Here is a 20,795-nt window from a genome sequence, read left to right on the forward strand (position 1 = left end):
AGGACAATTTATTTCAGAAAATATATTATGTGTGTGGGTTCTAAGCCATTTGACAAATGCTGATTTTTAACAAATATTTGAGGAATGTCAACGCCCACAATCCGCCCGCAACGTGTAGAAATCCGCCCATCATGGGCATAAAGTGGCCACGGGAGCGCGGGCCACAATCTGACAGAAAATAAAAATTTTGTCGGCCATTGTGCGCCTGCGCCGTATCGCCGTCACAACGGCTGATGTTAAAATCAGCTGTTGCGGCGTTATCGTAGGGCGCATGCGCCCTTCAGCCCGGGCGCCATCTTATTGGGGGCGGGGGCACTTCTCGTCAGCGGCCTGGCTTCAGCGCCTCCGGGAGATTACCCAGCAGGCTGCGCGTTGCCCGGAAACTCGTGGGCAGTGTACAGTATGGCGGAGACTGGGCGAGTGTGCAGTAAGGAGGAACTGTCAGTCATGTTAGGAGAGCCGGTTGGTCCAGGAATGTTTGAGGATGGATACTGCCTTGGTCAGCCCTTCTCCATGGAGTAAGAGGACCTGTCCCCGGTGTGCACGGCGCTGTGTGGGCCCCGTTCCTGTCACCACATCCTATGGCACTTATTTTTCTTTTATTAACATTAATTTTTTTCTTTAAACACCAGGTACAAAAATCTTTATATACATATTCATGTCTTGGGCTTTGTGGTGACCTAAACTTTATATTATAATTGTACTATTATTATAATAATAATTTTATGCTTAATTTTTATTTTTTTTTCCCCAAACAGAGGTTCTAGAGCAGGGGGTCGTTAACCAATGTCTGCAGCCAGGCCACGGGTGCGGGCAGCATGAGACACCTGGACGGGCGGCATGAAAGAGGCTGGGTGGATGGAAGAGGCTGGTGGGCAAGCAGGGATGACATCATCTCTTCCACCTTCACAGCCGGATGTGCGGTGGGGAGCAGAGAGATGACATCTCTCACCACCTGCCCCACATCACGGCTCTCTTGCCTTTATTCGGAACCCTCCACTGCAGAGGCCTGCCTCTGTGCTCAATGGATCGGTGCTGCCACCAATGCAGTGGTGGCAGGCATGATGGCAAGTGACATTCTGCTTCTGGTGATCGGAAACATGGCAAGTGACAATCCACATCTTGTGGCAGGCAGCGTGGCACGTGACAATCTGCATCTGTTGGCAGGCAGCGTGGCAAGTGAAATTGCGCATTTGGTGACAGGCAACGTGGCAAGTGACATTCCACATCTGGTGGCAAGTGACACACTCATGGCTCCCACTGATTCTGGATTATGGTGAGTTGAACTATTTCATTTATTACTACAATGTAATAATAGAAATAATGCGCTTCAATCTCCCTGACACCATATCAAGCATGGTGCAGTGATGATTGAAGTGCTAACACCAGCCATTGCCTGCAAGAAATCATTTACCTTGCATGCATCACGTTCCACCCCCTGACATTGGCACAATATTCTTCCAAAAAAAATTTTAATGCAAAAAAAAAAAAGCAATACAAAACTTTTTTTTTTTTTGTAAATAAAATATAAGAGGTAATGTTGTAAATGAGTAAATAGATACCAAACATGTCACACTTTAAAATTGTGCACACCTGTGTAACAGCGACAAACAACGTAAATTTTACTATACATAGGCCACAATTTTAGCCACTTGCCAACCAGCTGCCGCAGATATGCTGCGGCAGAGTGGCTTTATTAAGCGAATCTTCATACCGGTATGGCGCTTCACGTAATGGCTATAGCAGGCCTGCCGCTGGAGCCGATGCGCAATGTCCGCTGGCCACCTGTGATCACTCCTCGGGCTTTCACACTGGAGCGCTGCTCTGGCAGGACGTCAGGAAAAGTCCTGCCAGCAGCTTCTTTGGAGCGGTGTGTTTACGGTTCCTCCACCGATATTCCCCTAGTGAAATCAATGGGGCAGCGCGGCAATACCGCCGGCAAAACGGTGCTATTGCGGCCGGTTTTAACCCTTTCTCAGGTTGCTAGCGGGGGGTAAAACACCCCCGCTAGTGGCCGATATGTGCTACAAATCCGATGGTAAAATGCTGCTAAAATAGCGGCGTTTTACCGCCTACGCTATGGGCACGACAGTGTGAAAGGGGTCTTACAGTATTTAGGCCTCATGCTGCTGGTAAACGGATGTTTAGAAGCAGTTGGGCATTTGTTTTTCAACTGCTCCTGAACTCTCCTCTTATCAGTACATGTACACAGGGTCGTTTACAGTCGTTTCTAGGCAGTTGAGTTTAGATGCCCCCCCCCCTCTTTTTTTTTTTTTTTTGGGCAAAAAAATGAGTTTAGAGGCATTTCAAGCGCTAAACGCAGTATCTAGTTTTGTTTACAGGCGTTTTTCATTTTTGGCTATTTAACCCCTTGCCGCCGAGCGTACGCAGATATGCGCACTTGGCTTCCGGGGGTTATACCGCACCTGCAGGCATCATCCCGTTACCGATTTTTACAGCGGGCGATTGGCTGTTATGCCGGAGGAGCGGGAGGGGACGTCCCCTCCGCTCTTACCGGTGCTCCTGCTCAATCCGGAGCTCTGATGCCTCCGGCTGCTGGGCAGGGACAGGAATGAAGCCATAAGCAGCTTCATTCCAGTTTCCTAATCGTAAACACGGAAGCGACGTCATGACGTTACTTCCCGTTTACTTGGCTGCCAATGGCGCCGGATTTAAAAAAATATATACACTATTCAGAATCGCCGAAAATGGCGATCTGAATACTGTGAAGTGTAAAGGAGGGATTGGAGGTCTTTTAGACCCCCGATCCCTTCATAAAGAGTACCTGTCACCACCTATTACTGTCACAAGGGATGTTTACATTCCTTGTGACAGCAATAAAAGCAATAAAACAAAAAACAAAACTACAATATATTAATAAAAAAGTGTGTGTGTGTGTGTGTGTGTGTGTGTATGTATGTGTGTATGAAAACTCATACGGAAGTCGTGCCCGCATATGTAAACGGTGTTCAAATCACACATGTGAGGTATCGCCGCGATCGTCAGAACGAGAGCAACAATTCTAGCACTAGACCTCCTCTGTCATTCCACGAGTGCGCGCAATTATAAAGTGTGACATGTTTGGTATCTATTTACTCGGTGTAACATTATCTTTCACTTTATGCAAAAAAATTGGGCTAATTTTACTGTTTTTTTTTTTTTTTTTTTTTTTTTTATTTATTCATGAAAGTGTCCCTTTTCCCAAAAAGTTGCATTTAAAACACAGCTGCGCAAATACCGTGTGACCTAAAATATTGCAACAATCGCCGTTTTATTCTCTAGAGTCTCTGATAGATATATATGTATATGTGTTTGGGGGTTCCAAGTAATTTTCTAGCAAAAAATATGGATTTTAACTTGTAAATGCCAAAAATAGGCTTAGTCATGAAAAGGGTTAAAAAGAAAAAAATATGAACACACCAAAGTTCCTCCCTTATCTCCACCCGGGAGGCTGCCAACAACTTGGGACATCATTCTCACCTAGGAGAGGATCCTGTAAGTGTAGGGAGAGGGAGGATCCAGAGAAAGGCATTCAAAAAGAGGATCCTCACCTTGGGGAAAAAAAAAAAAGTAAATAAAAGCCAGCATCTATAAGGCTTCATGTACACAGGAGGTTTTTTTTTTTTTTTTTTTTTTTTTTTATTATTTTTTTTTATTAAAACTCCACTAACCGCAGCATGTAAATGTTGTAAAACTGACATTTTCGATGTGGGTTACTATCTGTCAAGTTAAATCATTCAGGAGAGGTTGTAAAAAAAAAAAACAAAAAAAAAAAAAAACCTCCTGTGTACATGAAGCCTTATAGATGCTGGCTTTTATTTACTTTTTTTTTTTTTCCCAAGGTGAGGATCCTCTTTTTGAATGCCTTTCTCTGGATCCTCCCTCTCCCTACACTAACAGGATCCTCTCCTAGGTGAGAATGATGTCCCAGGTTGTTGGCAGCCTCCTGGGTGGAGATAAGGGAGGAACTTTGGTGTGTTCATATCCTAGTGTAGTACGGGTCTATATTCATAATTGCTTTACAAGAAATTTAGTAATAGTTTTATGTTGGTGTATAAGTAGTCACTTCTATCTATATACAACATGTTTATTGCAGGAGACATTTGCTTCATTATGCTATGGGAAGCTGGGAACCTTTTCTTTTCACCAGTTGTAGCTATTGTTTTCCCTGCCATATATATGACTGGAAGGCCAGGGATTGAGTTGGAGTTGGATTCAGAAGGAAAGTATGAATCAAGGACCATCGTCTCCAGGAATGCCTTCTATTGAGGGAGTTATGAACTTCCCTGGTTTGAATATGCTGTATTTATCTGTATTTTTTCATCTGTAATAAATCTTTAATCAAAGCTAAGTAAATCTCTTTTATTACCATACTACTTGTGTGTTGATTTAATCATTCTACTACTTCCACAAATCTGAAGGGAAATATATGAACCTGCCAATAAATGTAACATGGAATTTAACCCCTTGTTACACCTAGTCCCTCCAAGAAGCTGTCACTGCACACCGCCAATCATAAGGGCTCATTTACACTTGTGGTGGGGGCAGTGGTAAAACCTCATGGTCGGTGGCAGCTGGTGCTCAATATTTTGGGGTTTGGGGCAGCAAACCAATGCTGTCGGACGTCGCAGAGCCAGTCCAAACTCTGGAAGGATCCTGGCCATATGGTTGGGATTCACCAGAAGCCTGACCGGCAGCTGTCTCGGCCTGTTAGCATGGTTCTGAGAGCCTGAGCCAGCCACTCCTGCCCTCTCCATAGCCTGGCACGTGAGTGAGCGCTGGCAGGGCAAAGAGCCCATGACTGACAGTCACTGCCCTCTGCTCGGAGGGGAGAACTGAGCAATCGGTGATGTTTGATCACTCAGTTCTCAGTTGAGAGTCAGCCAGGGACAGATGCAGCATTGGATTGATGCTGAATTTGCCTAGGTGAGTACAGTACTGTGCAAAAGTCTTAGGCAGTTGTGAAAACAGTGGTAAATTAAGAATGCTGTCAGAAATAGAAGTTTTACTAGTGTGTTTTTTTTTTTTTATCAAATCAATCTTTGATGTGGCCATCCTTTGCCTTGAAAACACCATCAATTCTTCTAGACTGGGGTCAGTAGCCTGTGGGTCAAGGACGGGTGACTGGTAGATTGTGGCCTGGGCTTGCTGAATGGCCATTGCAGAGCATCACAGTGCAATGCAGAGGAACTAATTGTAAAGTTGTGGCGCTGGCTCCTGTTCCATCCTGAATGCAAGAGTTTTGGTGTGCTTTCTGAAAGTGCACCATATCTGCAGGATATAATAGAAGTGTATGGCAAAGTGTAGATGACCCAGCAGCATTTTAGGGGGCTTAGAGCAGTAATGGTCCATTTACGTTTGGGGTTTTTACCACCACGGCCCCAATCACACTCCCTTTAGCTGTAGTGGCCAGGGGTGTACACATGTCACATAAGTTATACGCCTTGTCATGGTTGGTGGGTGTAGCATCTGTCAGGCATGACCCATTCAAGTGAATGAGGCCACTCTGCAAGTGTCCTGCAACTTTGTGCAGAGAAGCAAATAAGGTGTTAAAGCAGGCAACATTGCTTTCTCACCATCTGCTTTGACCCCTAGAGGCATGCAGTGGCAGGGCACTTGCAGAGTAGCTCCAATTACTTGAATGGGTCGTGATTGGCAGACTAGCTCCCACCAAAGCAACGGGTTTAATTTTTTTTTTTTTTTTTGCTGCAGCATATGTACATCTTTTGGCTGCTGCCTCAGGCTCACCTGATTTAAACCCATGATTGCTGTGCACTGCATGCGATTGCGACACGGTAGTGCAGTAATTAGAGGTTTCAGTCGGGTGCGAGGAGGCGACACTGTGTCTGGTGATCTTTGACTTTTTTCCCATGTTGGTTAGGGAGATCTCCACCTCTTTAAGGTTACCTACCCCTGTTCTAGACAGTGAAGGAGCTTGGTAGGTAGGTTGCTCCAAACATCTCGGAGAATTAACCACAGATCTTCTGTGGATGTAGGCTGCCTCAAATCTTTCTATGTCTTCATGTAATCCCAGACTGACTCGATGTTGAGATCAGGGCTCTGTCGGGGCCAAACCATCACTTCCAGGACTCCTTGCTCTTTACCCTGAGGATAGTTCTTAATGACAACTGTATGTTAGGGGTAATGTCCTGTTGCAGAATAAATTTGGGGTCAATCACATGCCTCCCTGATTGTATGGCATGATGTATAAGTTATCTGCCTGTATTTCTCAGCTTTGAGGACACCACTGATCCTGAACAAATCTCCAACTGAAGTGCAGAAATGAAATGTAGCCTCAAACTTGCAAGAAGCCTCCACCATACTTCACTGTGGCCAGACACTCGTTATTGTACCGCTCTCCAGCCCATCAGTGAACAAACTGCCTCCTGTTACAGCCAATTTAAAAAAAAAATTGGATCAGCCCAGAGCACCTGCTGCAATTTTCTGCACCCTATTATGACAAGTGATTGTGTAATTGAATATTGAACACGTACAACTTTGATATTTGTGCAGTTTCATGTAAATTTATATTCCAGCGTAACATAAGAAAATATTTTCTCTGAACACTGCCACCAATAAATCACATGGGTTATAAATTAGTACTTTGTTTATGGTTGAATTATAACTACCATAGAACTTAAAGCAATGCTTAAGATTGTTGTTAATCTTACCTGCTCTGTGCAGTGGTTTTGCTCAGAGCAGCTTTGATCCTCTTGTTTTCTGGTCTCTCGCTCGCAACATGCTCGCTCCCAAATCGCTGCTCTGTCTATAAGATACATAGAGCCGCGCACCCCTCCCCGGCTCATTATCTGTGATTGACTGCAATGGTAGCCAATATGAGCTCCTGCTGGTGTCTGAGGCAATCAGGAGGGAGAGTCCCCATCCAGCCAAGGCTGTCGTGAAGATTGCTGGATTGGAGGGTGCTCAAGTAAGGGTGGGGTGCTGCAAACAGAAGGTTTTCTGGTAGACCTTCAGCCGTTATATGACTTTATGCCAGCTTTAAAGTGGTTCTATCTTTTCATCCTAAATACACATAACTAATGTGACATATGGGTATTATCTCTCGCAGGGCTCTCTGCTCCCCTTTATAATGGTCTTGTCTGCCTATTTCCCTAGATGACTGGTACCATCTCTTTGTTCAGACTTCTCCAAGGGCCATCTTAGATGCTTGCCCAAATATGGCACAATCATTTAAATATGGGTGTCTGTGCAGTGTCCTATGTTATTGGCTTTGGGTATACAAGTCTTTCACACAAATCAATTTGCTGCTTCCACTTCCATACTGTGATCTGCTAAATATGTGCATTTTGACCCACTAACTGAGAAAGGAGACTGAGAAAATGTTTTCCTTTTATCTGCATACCAATCACATCATTGTCAGGCAGAATTCTCAATGGTTGTGCCTAGGCAGGCTTTTCTGTGCTGGAATGCATCGGTGCGCCTTACTGGCTCCTCCCAGCAGTATGACAAAGTTGACAGCTGATATGACATAAATAATTATACATACCATACCTACAACCACACATTTTCCAGACATCTATGCTTACACTTGTAGACCGTGCTGTGACAAGGTCATCCATCGTTGAGGGGGAAGATGCTAAACTGTACCCATCCTGGGTGCAGGAGGGGGCGCTGTTAAAAGTGGCATGTGCAGTGCATGCACCAAAACGTATGTGTCATATAAGTTTAATAGCGGTACACATTCTGTCTCAAAGTAAAATATCGGCTAATAATAAAAAAGAAAAAATCATTCCAGTGGGAAGGTCTGCTCTGAGAAATAATTGCTCTTCCATCAGTGTAAAGGAAAATACCCCTGCATCAGTGGCGTCACTGTAAGTAACAAACAATGGACCTGCATTGGTTGTGACAGTGGCAAGAAAAGATGCCCCTGTGCCTTGTGTCACTGGAAGGAAAAATTGCACTTGTGTCTGTAGTGTGAACGTTAGGAAAAAACTGTTTTGTCACGGGAAGGCTTAAAATGTCCCTGTGTCAGTCTTATCACTGGAGAAATAAACACCCCTGCATCAGAGGTGTCACTGGAAGAAAAAAACTATCCTGCACCATTGCTTCGTGGCTGGAGGGTGGCATGTCATCAGATCTCCCTCTCTGTCCTATCTTACCATGCCCACTGTTTGCTGGTTTCTATGTTGTTCTCTGTTTTAAAGGTAAGTTTGGGCAAAATACATGCTATGGATATTGTTAATAGGCCCCTTTCACACGACTTGAGACTGCAAAGTTGTGTGACAAGTTGTACCCCATGGTTTCCAATGAGTACCATTCGTATCTGTACGACATAAAGTCTTCCCTGTAATACTTTTCTCTGACTTTTATGCAAGTTTACACAGGCATTCCCTGAAATTGCTTCAAAATCCCGTCAGAGAAATCGCAGCAGTGTGAAAGGGGCCTTAGAAAAGAATTATACTAAGTAAATATTGAGTGCTTTAGCTTATTGTAGCGCCCCCTACACCCTTAAGCCTTAGATTTCTCAGTGGGCTAGCATTTCAACTCAGGGCAGAATCTTTGACTCTTGAGGGGTAAAAGAATTAGACATGGCTTTTGGAAGTTTTAACAGAGTTTACTATAGGGCCAATAAACTCAGTGAGAAAGAGATTAGAGCGGAGGATAAGCCAAAAGACCAAACATGCACTCAGTATCTCTACCCAGGCAAGACAGATGAAAGGACCTTTAGGCCAGATTGACACTGCATTCTACGGACTTTAGCATAGCAATAATGCAGCACATGTACTCTTTGGATGATCCACTAGAATGTCCTGCAATGTTCACAGCTTGTACCCAGCTTTGTAGCATCATCCTAGAAAGGATGTTAAGTAAAGTTAGTTTTTTTGTTGCAGCTATCAATTGCTTTGGGCTGCTCTGGATCTCCCAGGCTACAAGTTTGATTGCTGCCTTCCGGAGGCTTCTACAACATACCAGGTTGAGCAAGGTAATTGGCAACATGAATATTTATTGTGCTGCAGCCTTTCCCTGGGGGGGTTGGCACAGTAGGTGGGACAAATAAATAGAGCTTTAGAATAGCAAGGGATCCCTGTTGGATGAATTCTATGCATCTGGATGGGGATGGCTAAGCCCCCCCCCCGCAGCACTTCTACTGATTCAAGCTAATGTTCCTCCAGGTCCCAGCTGGGGGGGGGGGCTATTTCTAAATCTTCTGGAGCTAAGTATCTGGTCTGCAGAACTCATCCGTTTGTAAGCTGAAGAATACATACTGTGGCATCGTGAGCATTAAAGCGGGACTGTACTGGGGAAAAAAATATTAAAAGCCAGCAGCTATAAATACTACAGCTGCTGACTTTTAATAAATGGACACTCACCTGTCCCGGGGTCCAGCGATGCCGGCAGCCGAGGCCGATCGATCGCTCGGCTCTCGGCTGCTGCCGCCACCATTCTAGGTGAGGGAATCAGGAAGTGAAGCGAATTGGCTTCACTTCCCGGTTCCCTACTGTGCATGTGCGAGTCGCGCAGCGCAATAGGAATTGTCCGCGCTGTCTCTGGGACCCATGTGTGTCCCAGCAGACAGCGCGGCTTTGACAGGTATCTCCACCCCCTCCCCCCTGAAAGGTGCCAATTGTGACACCGGAGGGGGGGAGGGTTCCGATCAGCGGAAGTTCCACTTTAGGGTGGAACCCCGTTAATATCTCCCTTGTTGAAGTGTGTCCAGTGGTTACTGGAGGAAGGTATCCAGCTTATCCTGTAACACTGTGAGAACAGACCTAATAAACTTCATGCCCTAGTGACTGAGTGCTGGTATTCTTTGGGTGAGAGTGCCAGTGGTGATTCTTGCTGAGGCAGCTTCCACAGGGACCCAATCTGGCTACCTTATTTTGTTCCTGGCATAAAGACTGTTCAGTGAAGCCTGGCTTGTTGAAGTGTGTCCTCCTGTTGCTATTCAGTGTTCTTGGAGTATCCCATATTTCCACAAATCTCCTGTTACCAATTGTACAAGCAATTAAACTTTAAAATGACAGCTCCTTGACTGTTTAATGAGCTGGAGTGAATGGACTGTTGCTGTGTACTCATCTGCCTCTAAAATGCACCAGTTCCTTTGGGGGTAGCGCTACAAATGCTAAAGTAATATCTACAGCTTACGGTACGTTAGCAAGATTGTAAATTATAAAAAATATTATAAAAATTATAGAAAATTTCAAATATTGAGAATGAAGAATGTGACATACAGTTGTGCTCATAAGTTTACATACCCCGGCAGAATTTATGATTCCCTGGCCATTTTTCAGAGAATATGAATGATAACACAAAAACTTTTCCTTCACTCGTGGTTAGTGTTTGCCTGAAACCATTTATTATCAATCAACTGTGTTTACTCTTTTTAAATCATAATGACAAGAGAAACTAGCCAAATTACCCTGATCAAAAGTTTACATACCCCAGTTCTTATTACCGTGTATTGCCCCCTTTAACAGCTCGAATTCTTTTGTGGTATTTGTGGATGAGGCTCTTTATCTTCTCAGATGGTAAAGTTGCCCAGTCCAATTGGCAAAAAGCCTCCAGTTCCTGTAAATTCTTGGGCTGTCTTGCATGAACTGCACGTTTGAGATCTCCCCAGAGTGGCTCAATGATATTGAGGTCAGGAGACTGAGATGGCCATTCCAGAACCTTCACTTCATTCTGCTGTAGCCAATGACAGGTTGACTTGGCCTTGTATTTTGGATCATTATCATGTTGGAATGTCCAAGTAAGTCCCATGCGCAGCTTCCTGGCTGATGAATGCAAATGTTACTCCAGTATTTTTTGATAACATACTGCATTCATCTTGCCATCCCTTTTGACCAAATTTCCTGTGCCTTTGCAGCTCACATATCCCCAAAACATCAGCGATCCACCTCCGTGTTTCACAGTAAGAATGGTGTACCTTTCATCATAGGCCTTGTTGACTCCTCTCCAAATGTAGCATTTATGATTGTGGCCAAAAAGCTAAATTTTGATGTCATCACTCAAAATAACTTTGTTCCAGAAGGATTGAGGCTTGTCTCTGTGCTGTTTGGTGTATTGTAAATGGGATACTTTGTGACATTTGCATAGTAATGGCTTTCTTCTGCTGATTCAACCATGCAGCCCATCTTTCTTCAAGTAACTCCTTATTGTGCATCTTGGAACAGCCACACCACATGTTTTCAGGGAGTCCTGTATTTCATCTGAAGTTATTTGTGGGTTTTTCTTTGCGTCCTGAACAATTTTCCTGGCAGTTGTGGCTGAAATTTTAGTTGGTCTACCCGACCATGGTTTGGTTTCCACAGAGTCCCTCGTTTTTCACTTCTTGATTAGAGTGTGAACACTGCTGATTGCCATTCTCAATTGCTTGGATATCTTTTTATATCCCTTTCCTATTTTATACAGTTCAACTACCTTTTCCTGCAGATCCTTTGACAATTCTTTTGCTTTCCCCATCACTCAGAATCCAGAAACGTCAGTGCAGCACTGGATGAAAGATGCAAGGGTCTGCCAGGAGTCCAGAAACTCACTGACCTTTTGGTGTGAGGAGGGTTACCTTTTTTAGCCATTCAAACCCCTTTTGTGTCAACTTGGGTGCATGTTATCAGGCCAAAATCACCAGGGTAAATGGTGTAAACTTTTGATGAGGGTCATTTGGGTAGTTTCTGTTGTCATTATGATTTAAAGAGAGTAAACACAGTTGATTGATAATAAATGACTTCAGCCAAACACTAACCATAAGTGAAAAAAGTTTTTGTGTTATTCATATTCTTTGAAAAATGGCCAAGAAATCATAAATTCTGACAGGGTATGTAAACTTATGAGCACAACTGTATGTATGAGTATTTTATACCCAGAGGGGATCGTTTTACAACATCCTTTTTCTATATAAAACCATAACAATCTTAAAGCAGAACTACACACTCTCAATCAGCATTGACTGTTTTTATATTTCTTCAGTTACTCCCTGGTTTCCAAGTCTGCAGAATGAGAGGATGGGTTTTTGTCAGATAAGAAAACCCTCCTGCCTGTATGTCTGAGCTACGGGCAGATGGATTCCAAAAAAAGTAAATGCTACATGAATCATCATCCCTTACTCAAGACTATGGCTAGAAAAGCAAAAATAACTCAAGGAGACATGGAAAGATAGATGGATGAGTGTGCTTTAAATATTAAAATGAGTGAATAGTGAATTAAAGAAATGTTTTTGCTTTGTGGTGCTCAGATGAAGTGTAGGTCTGCTTTAATGAAAACAATTATAATATAAGAAATACACTGTGCATTTTGTAGTATCGCTGTGGACTGGTGGCCAGGGAGGGGAGAACCGTTCCTCTACACTGGTGGTCACTGAAGAAATGATCCTCTAAGGCCTAATGTACATGGGACGCTAATGCCGCATACACACGATCGAATTGTCCGGTGGAATTGGTCCGGCAAACAATCCGGCGGACTTTATAACGAACGGACTTGGCCACACGCGGACGCTCCGAAAGTCCGGCGATTTCTAATGCGATGACGTACAGCACGTATGACGGGACTAGAAAAAGGAAGTTCAATAGCCAGTAGCCAATAGCTTCCTTCTTGTACTTGCTTCAGAGCATGCGTCATTCTTAGTCCGCCGGATTAGCACACTGACAAACGGATTGTCCGCTGAAAGCCACGTCCGGCAGACAAATTTTGAGTCAAAACTACTTTCTAAGTCCGCCGGACTTTACGATGAAAAAGTCAGCTGGAGCCCACACACGATCGAATTGTCTGGCGGACAATTCGTTTGTATGCGGCATAAGGCAACCTCTTCTGAACAATTTTTTTGACAGCTTGAAACTAGCGTTTAAAAATGCCCATTTAGCGACGTTTGCATGCTGCGTTTAGCCGTGTTCATGTCTAGTTTATTTAAGATATAAGACCCTCCCAAAGCACAAAAAACAGTATTATTTAACTATTTCAGCCATTCTATGAGACCAGAGTGAGTAGCAGCAGCTGAGAGAGCGGCAGCGTACTTGTATCTACCTCAATTTCGGTGCTTTTACTATGGATCCCATAAAAAGCATATGTGAGGAAATTCTCCTGACGTTGCTGTTGATGAGGCTGGAAAGACATTGGAAATTGCGTGCGAGTTCCTCGCTACTGGACTCATCCATTGATTGCACAGCGCATGTCTGTAGGATATTTTTCCAACATATATCTACAGCTGCGTAGTTTCCCTGATAAGTTTTAAAATTTTACTCGCATGGCCACATTTGACCTTCTCCTTTAAAAAGTTTGGCGCTGTCTGACACGCATGGACAGGAACATGAGGAAGAGTGTGCCACCAGAGGAATGTCTGTTGGTCACTACAAAACTTAACATGAGGGCAAAATGGAATTAAAAAAGCCAGATATTAAATTTCATGCAACTATGTTTGGTCAAGTGAGGGGTCAAGCTTAATGGTGGGGTCATGTGGTTCAAATCTACCAACATATAGGTCAAATTTAAATTTCTTCTTTGGCTAACAGCAATGCTAGTGGTGTATTGGATTGGATCATGGGCTCATTAGTGGAATATAAATGATCTATGACGCATTGCAAGCAATTATACGTTTTTTAAATATATTTTTAGTGTTTTTTCTTCATTTGCTATCATTTTTAAGTTTTGTATTGTTAAAAAAATAGGGCACCTTTTAACCACTTGCCGACCAGCCGCCGCCATTTTACGGCGGCAGGTCGGCACGATCCCGCGAACCATTGCAGCTATACGTTGGCTTGCGGGATCGGGATAGCAGTCACAAACACGCCCGCTGCACTGCAGGGGTGCCGAAGCTCGTGGCCGACGGTCGCGATGAGCGCCGGCCACGAGCGATAGAACACGGAAGTGTGTGTGTAAACACACAAATCTGCGTTCTGTTCTGAGAGGAGTGACAGATTGTGTGTTCCTATTAGCTAGGAACCACGATCCGTCACTTCCTCTAGTCAGTCCCCTCCCCCTTCTGTTAGAATCACCTCCCAGGGAACCCATATAACCCCTTGATTTCCCCCTAGTGTTAACCCCTTCACTGCCAGTGTCATTTTTACAGTAATCAGTCCTTTTTTATAGCACTGTATAAATGCCAATGGTCCCAAAGATGTGTCAAAATTGTCTGTGTCTGCTATAATGTTGCAGTCACAATAAAAATCTCAGATCGCTGCCATTACTAGTAAAAAGAAAAAATAATAAAAATGCTATAAATCTATCCCCTATTTTTTAGATGCTATAACTTTTGCGCAAACCAATCAATATACGCTTATTGCGATATATTTTTTTTTTTTTACCAAAAATATCTAGAAGAATACTTATTGGGAATACATATTGAGAAAAAAAATGCTTTTTTTTTAAAGAAAAATGGGGATATTTATTATAGCAGAAAGTACAAAATATTGTTGTTTTTTTTTTTCAAAATTGTCGCTCTTTTTTTGTTTATCGCGCAAAAAAATAAAAACCAGAGAGGCGATCAAATACCACCAAAAGAAAGCTGTATTTGTGGGGAAAAAAAGGACGTCAAGTTTTTTTCGGTGCAACGTTGCACGATCGCGCAATTGTCAGTTAAAGCGGCGCAGTGCCGAATCGCAAATAATGGCCCGTCATTCAGCATCCAAATCTTCTGGGGCTGAAGTGGTTAAAAACGTGGCTAAACACCTGTACCGCGTTTAGACGTGTTTGGCACCTAAAACATTGGAAAATGTTGGCGTCTGAAATTTTTTGCCTGCAAAGAAAAGCCTCTAAACACAACTGTCTAAAAACGACATTAAACAAACCCGTGTACATGTACTGATAACATTTGGATGAGTTCAGGGGCAGCTGAAAAAAGCATCCAACTGCCTCTCAACGTCTGTTTACCAGCAGCAGTGTACATGAGGCCTATTACATTCTTTCTTAGAGCTGCAAGTACAATAATGTACAATGTTTTATGTATCAATTAGGGTGAACGGGTTTTAAAGAATTTTGATGTGAAAGTGTGTTGTTGATTAGTAACTTCCAATTTGTCTAACATTATCAGTTTGTGTAGCCCATGTGCTAGTTCTGTTACTGTGAGCAACTGGGATTGTATCCAATACATCATTATGAGATTTTTGGAAGTCAAGATTCACATGTTCTTATTTGGATAATTGGGTTTTGCTTTAGGCAGTGTAATGAATTGCATGTAGAGTCATTGTATGAGAGACCTTTTACATTTAGTGAGTTGGAACATGTAGGCATAACTGTTTATGGAAGGTTTGAATCTGGGGACGGTACCATAAAAGATGGTCTAGGTTTGTGGGATTAAAAGGTTTAATAGGTTTAGACTAATGTTTGGTAAAAGTAATTTTGAGGGGGATATTTGATGGGTAGGGTAAATGTGTAACAGGCCCTGAGGGAAATTTTTAAATAAATTTCTCCAAGATTTGCTGATCACGGTATTGGGAATGCAGAGTCAACTACCCACCATCAGATCCAGGGTGTCTTCTATGATCAGGTCCCATTTTTAAATTAGTTTGGTATAGGGGTTTTTATAGTGTGTGTGTAGAGTATAGCGATGGATTTTTTTGTATTCATGGGGTATGGGTTTTTTTAGGTTTGGGGTAGAGGGATGTAGGCTCTTATAGGTTCAGATGGTGGCGAGCTAAAAGCTCCGTCGTTGAGAATTCCGCGCTCAGTGCACCGTAGACAGCGGTGCCTGTTTTCGGGCAAATATCTCCTAAACCATATAGGTTTAGGAGATATTTCTTGGACCTACAGGTAAGCCTTAATCTAGGCTTACGAGTAGGTAAAAGTGGTTTGTAAGGGTTTACAACCACTTTAAATCTTCCCTACGCTTACATTTTCCAAAACCAAAAAGGAAACATTATGGCCTACTTTAAATAGAAATAACTTAACATGTTTTCCCCTGTGCAGGATCCCCAATGAACTTTCAGACGATGAGTCAAATATGACAAATTTCAGCACTGCAATTCTCATTAGACATTTTAGTCCAGTCCTGGAGCACAGTTCTGCTTTCTTAGAACTAATCAGTATATCTCTGCTTGATGTTGCAACTACAGCCACCACTTTTTTTTTTTTTTTCTGGATGGACTGGAAAAAAGTTAGAACTTCTTTCAGCTGAACATGAAGAATTGACAGAGAATCTCTCCAACAGAGACACATTGAGAGGGGATACCTAGTTTTATTAGCTACCTGCATTCAATTCACATGACAGGAGAGTGTAACCAGCTCTCAATGGAGCCTGTTCACACACCTTTGGGGCGGCCACGGTCTGCATTGAAGAAGGGTTCTTTGTGTCTACTGGTCTGATTCAGGTGCAAATTCAGGCAAAAATTCAGACCTGATTCTCACCTGAATCGGTGACCAGGGGTGCACAAACCCTATGCCATGAGCTTCGGCCGCAGCATATGTGAACAGAGCCTTATGCCCCGTACACACGATCCGAAAATCAGATAGCAGATCGTAGGCTACTAAAATGAATAGGCTACTAAAGTCACAAATTCTAGTGCAACAGAGAAAAAAAACCTGTAAGTGATGTCATGTGTTGTGGTGTATTTGTATTCTATTTTCAGATGACAACGGTACTGACTAAACAAAAATCGTATGATGCCAGAGGAAAATTTTCACGCTTGTCCGATTGGATAATATCAGATGAACTGTCATGATCGGCTATCACAAGCTCTGTACTAACGATCAGATTATCCTACGATCAATTCGAAAGTGGTATTTTTCATACAATTTTCGGATCGTGTGTATGGGTCATTAGACTCTTGATCTCCTTAGGGCCTGGGTCGATAGGCTTTCGTTCACTTCAAACAGGTTTTGCATTCCTATACAAGTCTAGAAGAATGCAAAACCTGCTTGGAGTCAGAAGGAGGTCACCCATGGCCCAAATATTGTACCCTTGTCACTTGCAGTATACAGGAGAATGGCTCAAAAAGCAATGACCTGGCTGGAGCTTTTTAAAGAGGAAGTAAACCCTGATGGGTTTACTTCCTCTTTTTTTCCCTGCAAAGGTAAAGCATAATGGACTACTATGCATCGTCACTTACCTGACACAGGAGCCAGCGAAGTCGCCGCTGTCCCCTGTAGTCCGCCGCATCCATCTTGCTGGTGGCGTCTCGCAGCTCCGACGAATGACAGCGGCGAAGCCGCGATGACGTCACTCCCGCGCATGCGCACGGGAGTCGCGTCTCACAGCTCCGCTGCTGCCATTCGGCGAAGCCGCGATGACGTCACTCCCGCGCATGCGCACGGGAGTAGACAAATTAGGCAAATCCATTCTTGGACTTGCCGCATTTAGTGCGCCTGCGCGCCGCTGTCTACGGCGCATGCGCCGTAGACAGCGGTGCCCATTTTCGGGCAAATATCTCCTAAACCATATAGGTTTAGGAGATATTGCTTGGACCTACAGGTAAGCCTTAATTTAGGCTTACCTGTAGGTCAAAGTTGTTTGAAAGGGTTTACTTCCTCTTTAAGAAAAGGACTTTCACCTAGATTTGAGATCGATTTACTATATGGTTTGTTCACTAACAACACAATACACTGCAGAACACACAGCTTTCACATCTATTGTGCACTGTAGTGCAGATGCATTTGCTTTTTGCAATATATGTGCATGGAGTACAAGTAAAATATAGTTGCACAGCACACATATAGTGTATTGGTGTACACAATGTACATTAAAACATGGTTTTAACATGTGCTATTGTATGCCCAGCGATTTGAAAAAGGTTTTAAAGTGGAACTTCAGTCTACCTTTCAGATGACTCCAAATACTACCCCGCCATCAGAATAATTAATCAATGTTGTTGACTCTAGGCAGTGGTGCACTGCTGATTGTTCAGGAAAAAAAATAACAGGCTGGATGTACACAAGTCTATTGATTGACTTGTGTACAACCAGTCTGCCGATACATAGATTGTAATTTAGTTCCATGTATGGCCGGCTTAAAGGGTAAGTTCACCTTTTGTAACATGTTACATCCATTTTCAGGGTGTAACATGTTACATATGCACCGACCCCTGCTCCCCTGTTCTGACAGCTAGTGGGGGATCTTATCCCCCCCCACCCTCCCTTGCTAGCTGTCCCAATCTGCAACAAATGTGGCCGGGTGGGTGTTTTGTGAATAGGAAAGCTTGTAGTTCTCAATGAACTACCACAGCGCTGTTGAGTGCTCTGGTAGTTCATTCATGCTTCCTGTTACAGTGTAAGTGCCTGGCTGTATCGGAGGTACGGCCACACAGGCGGATCGTGGTTGCAATGCCTTACAGGTCCATTACATGCAACAAAAAAATGTGCTCATTGGAAACATGTTTCCTTAGCAAACAGCTTTTTATTCAAGTGTTCTTTTCTAGAGCACTGTTTGCCTTTTTCTAGCAGCATTAAATAGGGTCATTACAACTAAACGGCTTAGATGCACCGAGCTGAACCTGTAAGCAATCCCAGCCTGCAGTAATCTCCCAGGATTGTCACGGAAGAGGTTAAACAAGGAAGACAACTGCGGACACTTCAATTTCCCTAAGTCAGGGGTGTCCAAACTTTTTTCAAAGAGGGCCAGATTTTATGACGTGAACATGTGTGAGGGCCGACCATTTTGTCTGACATTTTTTGAACCATTAAAATTTGGTATGTTCGTCTGAGCAGTAATACGCTGCCCAACACAAGAATCCTCTTGCCTTTGTGGCTGTATGTGATGAGCTTGGGTGTGTTATTTGGAGATTTTATATATATATATATGAATATATATATATAATCTCACATTATACATACAAAAAAAAAATAATGGGTAAATATATATATATTTTTTAATCAATTATAATTCATTAAAGTGTATTAAAAAAAAATGCGTTTGAAAAACTCCTGCGCAAATACCGTGTAACATAAAAAAATTGCAACAACCATAATTTTATTCTATATAACCTCTGCAAAAAATTATATATAATGTTTGGGGGTTCTAAGTAATTTTATTGTAAAAAAATAGTAGATCTTTACATGTAGGAGCGAAGTGTCAAAATTGGCCAGGATACAAAGTGGTTAAAGCATGTACTTGTATGAAGAAACTCCCTTGTTCTTTGTATTATTTCCTTTACTAGAAATCCCTGGTGTTTCTGCCAGTCTCTCTGCTTTCCTATTTTAAACTGACCACACTAGCTGCTTCAGCCCTCAGGAAAATTTTGCCCCCTTCCTGATCAGAGCACTTTTTCCAATTTGGCACTGCGTTGCTTAAACTGGCAATTGCGCAGTCTTACAATGCTGCATGACTGCGCCCAATAAGTGCCCAAACAAAATTTCCGTTCTTTTTTTCCCCCCACAAATAGAGCTTTTTTTTGGTGGTATTTGATCACCTCTGCGGTTTTTAATTTTTTGCGTTATAAACACAAAAAAATAACAATTTTGAAAAAAAGAAATAAATATTATTTACTTTTTACAATAATAAATATCCCCCAAATTTAAAAAAACAACAACAAATTTCTTCATTAGTTTAGGCCAATATGTATTCTTCTACATATTTTTGGTAAAAAAAAATCACAATAAGCATATATTGATTGATTTGCGCAAAAGTTATAGCCTCTACAAACTATGGGAAAGATTTATGGCATTTTTGTTATTTTTTTTACTAATAATGGAGGTGATCTTGCGATTTTTTGGGATATTGCAACATACAGATCGGACACTTTTGACACATTTTTGGGACCATTGACATTTATACAGCGATCAGTGCTATAAATATGCACTGATTACTGTGTAAATGTCACTGGCATGGAAGGGATTAACACTAGGGGGTGGTCAAGGGGTTAAATGTGTGTTCCCTCAGTGTGTTCTAACTGTGAGGGAATGAGACTGACGAGGGGAGAAGACATATTGTTCCTACTAAGTAGGGACTAGGGTTGTCCCGATACCGATACTAATATTGGTATCGGGTCCGATACCGAGCATATGCGGCGAGTACTTGTACTCGCATAAATGCTCCCAATGCCTTAGCCAATACCTGTGATGGGAGACACAGGAAGTCAGCGATGGAGTCAGCGGGCGGAGCGGAGAGGAGCGTGAGTCCTCAAGCATAGAATGCAGGGCTTGGCGACCGGAGCCGTCAAATTCGATAATGGAAGTGACGCTTCATGTTGCTGGAGTAACGACATATTTGACGACCCATTGCAGTTTGCTACGGAAGTGCCCATCAGTGCGTGCCACATATTGGTGCCCATCAGTGCGCATAAAAAAAAAGTATCCGTATTCGGTATTGGCCAGTACTTGAAAAAAAGTATTGGTACTTGTACTTGGTCTTAAAAAAGTGGTATCGGGACAACCCTAGTAGGACCACACAATCTGTCTCCTCTCCCCTGACAGCACAAGGGTTTGTGTATTATACACACAAATCCTCGTGTTGGCTCTTGTGGCCGGCCGTAATCGAGCCCGCCGGCCACACGCATCGGATCCCCTGCTGTGCAGCGGGCGCCCCCTCTGGCGGCTCTCCTGGGCAAAGCCGTACCTATGGGATTTCACCCAGGAGAGCCTTTCTGCAGCAGTAAAAAGACGTGAGCCAGTCGGGAACCAGCTAGGCATAGAAGCACATCCTTCCCAGTGTGGTCAGTTCTCTAGCTAGGCTGGTTAGGCTAACTCAGCCTGCTCTCTTCCAATGATCAGACTTGTCCTGACACCCCCCTCTCCTTCACAGCCAGGAAGCTCAGTGTGCTGCTGTTTCTTGTATTTACAATCACTTTAACCGCTTGCCGACCACCCTATAGCAGTTTTACTGCAACAGGGCAGCCTCTGTGTGCAGGATCACACACCTGTATCTATATACGTGATCCTGCACTTCCGGGTAGTGGGCACAAATGTGCGCAGGGCTG

At 43.1% G+C, this 20,795-nt stretch overlaps 1 long non-coding RNA gene across 2 annotated transcripts; it reads left to right on the forward strand.

Moving 5' to 3' along the window:
- The first annotated feature begins 315 nt into the window (after window positions 1-315).
- On the forward strand, window positions 316-4,373 carry LOC143982003 (uncharacterized). Of its 2 annotated transcripts, XR_013274397.1 has the most exons (3): window positions 316-632; window positions 759-1,276; window positions 4,097-4,373. It is a non-coding gene; the product is annotated as an uncharacterized LOC143982003 (long non-coding RNA). The 2 variants fall into 2 exon arrangements; XR_013274396.1 differs by having other exon boundaries at window positions 316-1,276.
- The last annotated feature ends 16,422 nt before the right edge of the window (window positions 4,374-20,795 follow it).

Source organism: Lithobates pipiens, unplaced genomic scaffold (genome assembly GCF_037356315.1).
Source record: "Lithobates pipiens isolate NorthernLeopardFrog02 unplaced genomic scaffold, aLitPip1_a1.2 Scaffold_16, whole genome shotgun sequence".
NCBI classification, from domain to species: Eukaryota; Metazoa; Chordata; class Amphibia; order Anura; family Ranidae; genus Lithobates; species Lithobates pipiens.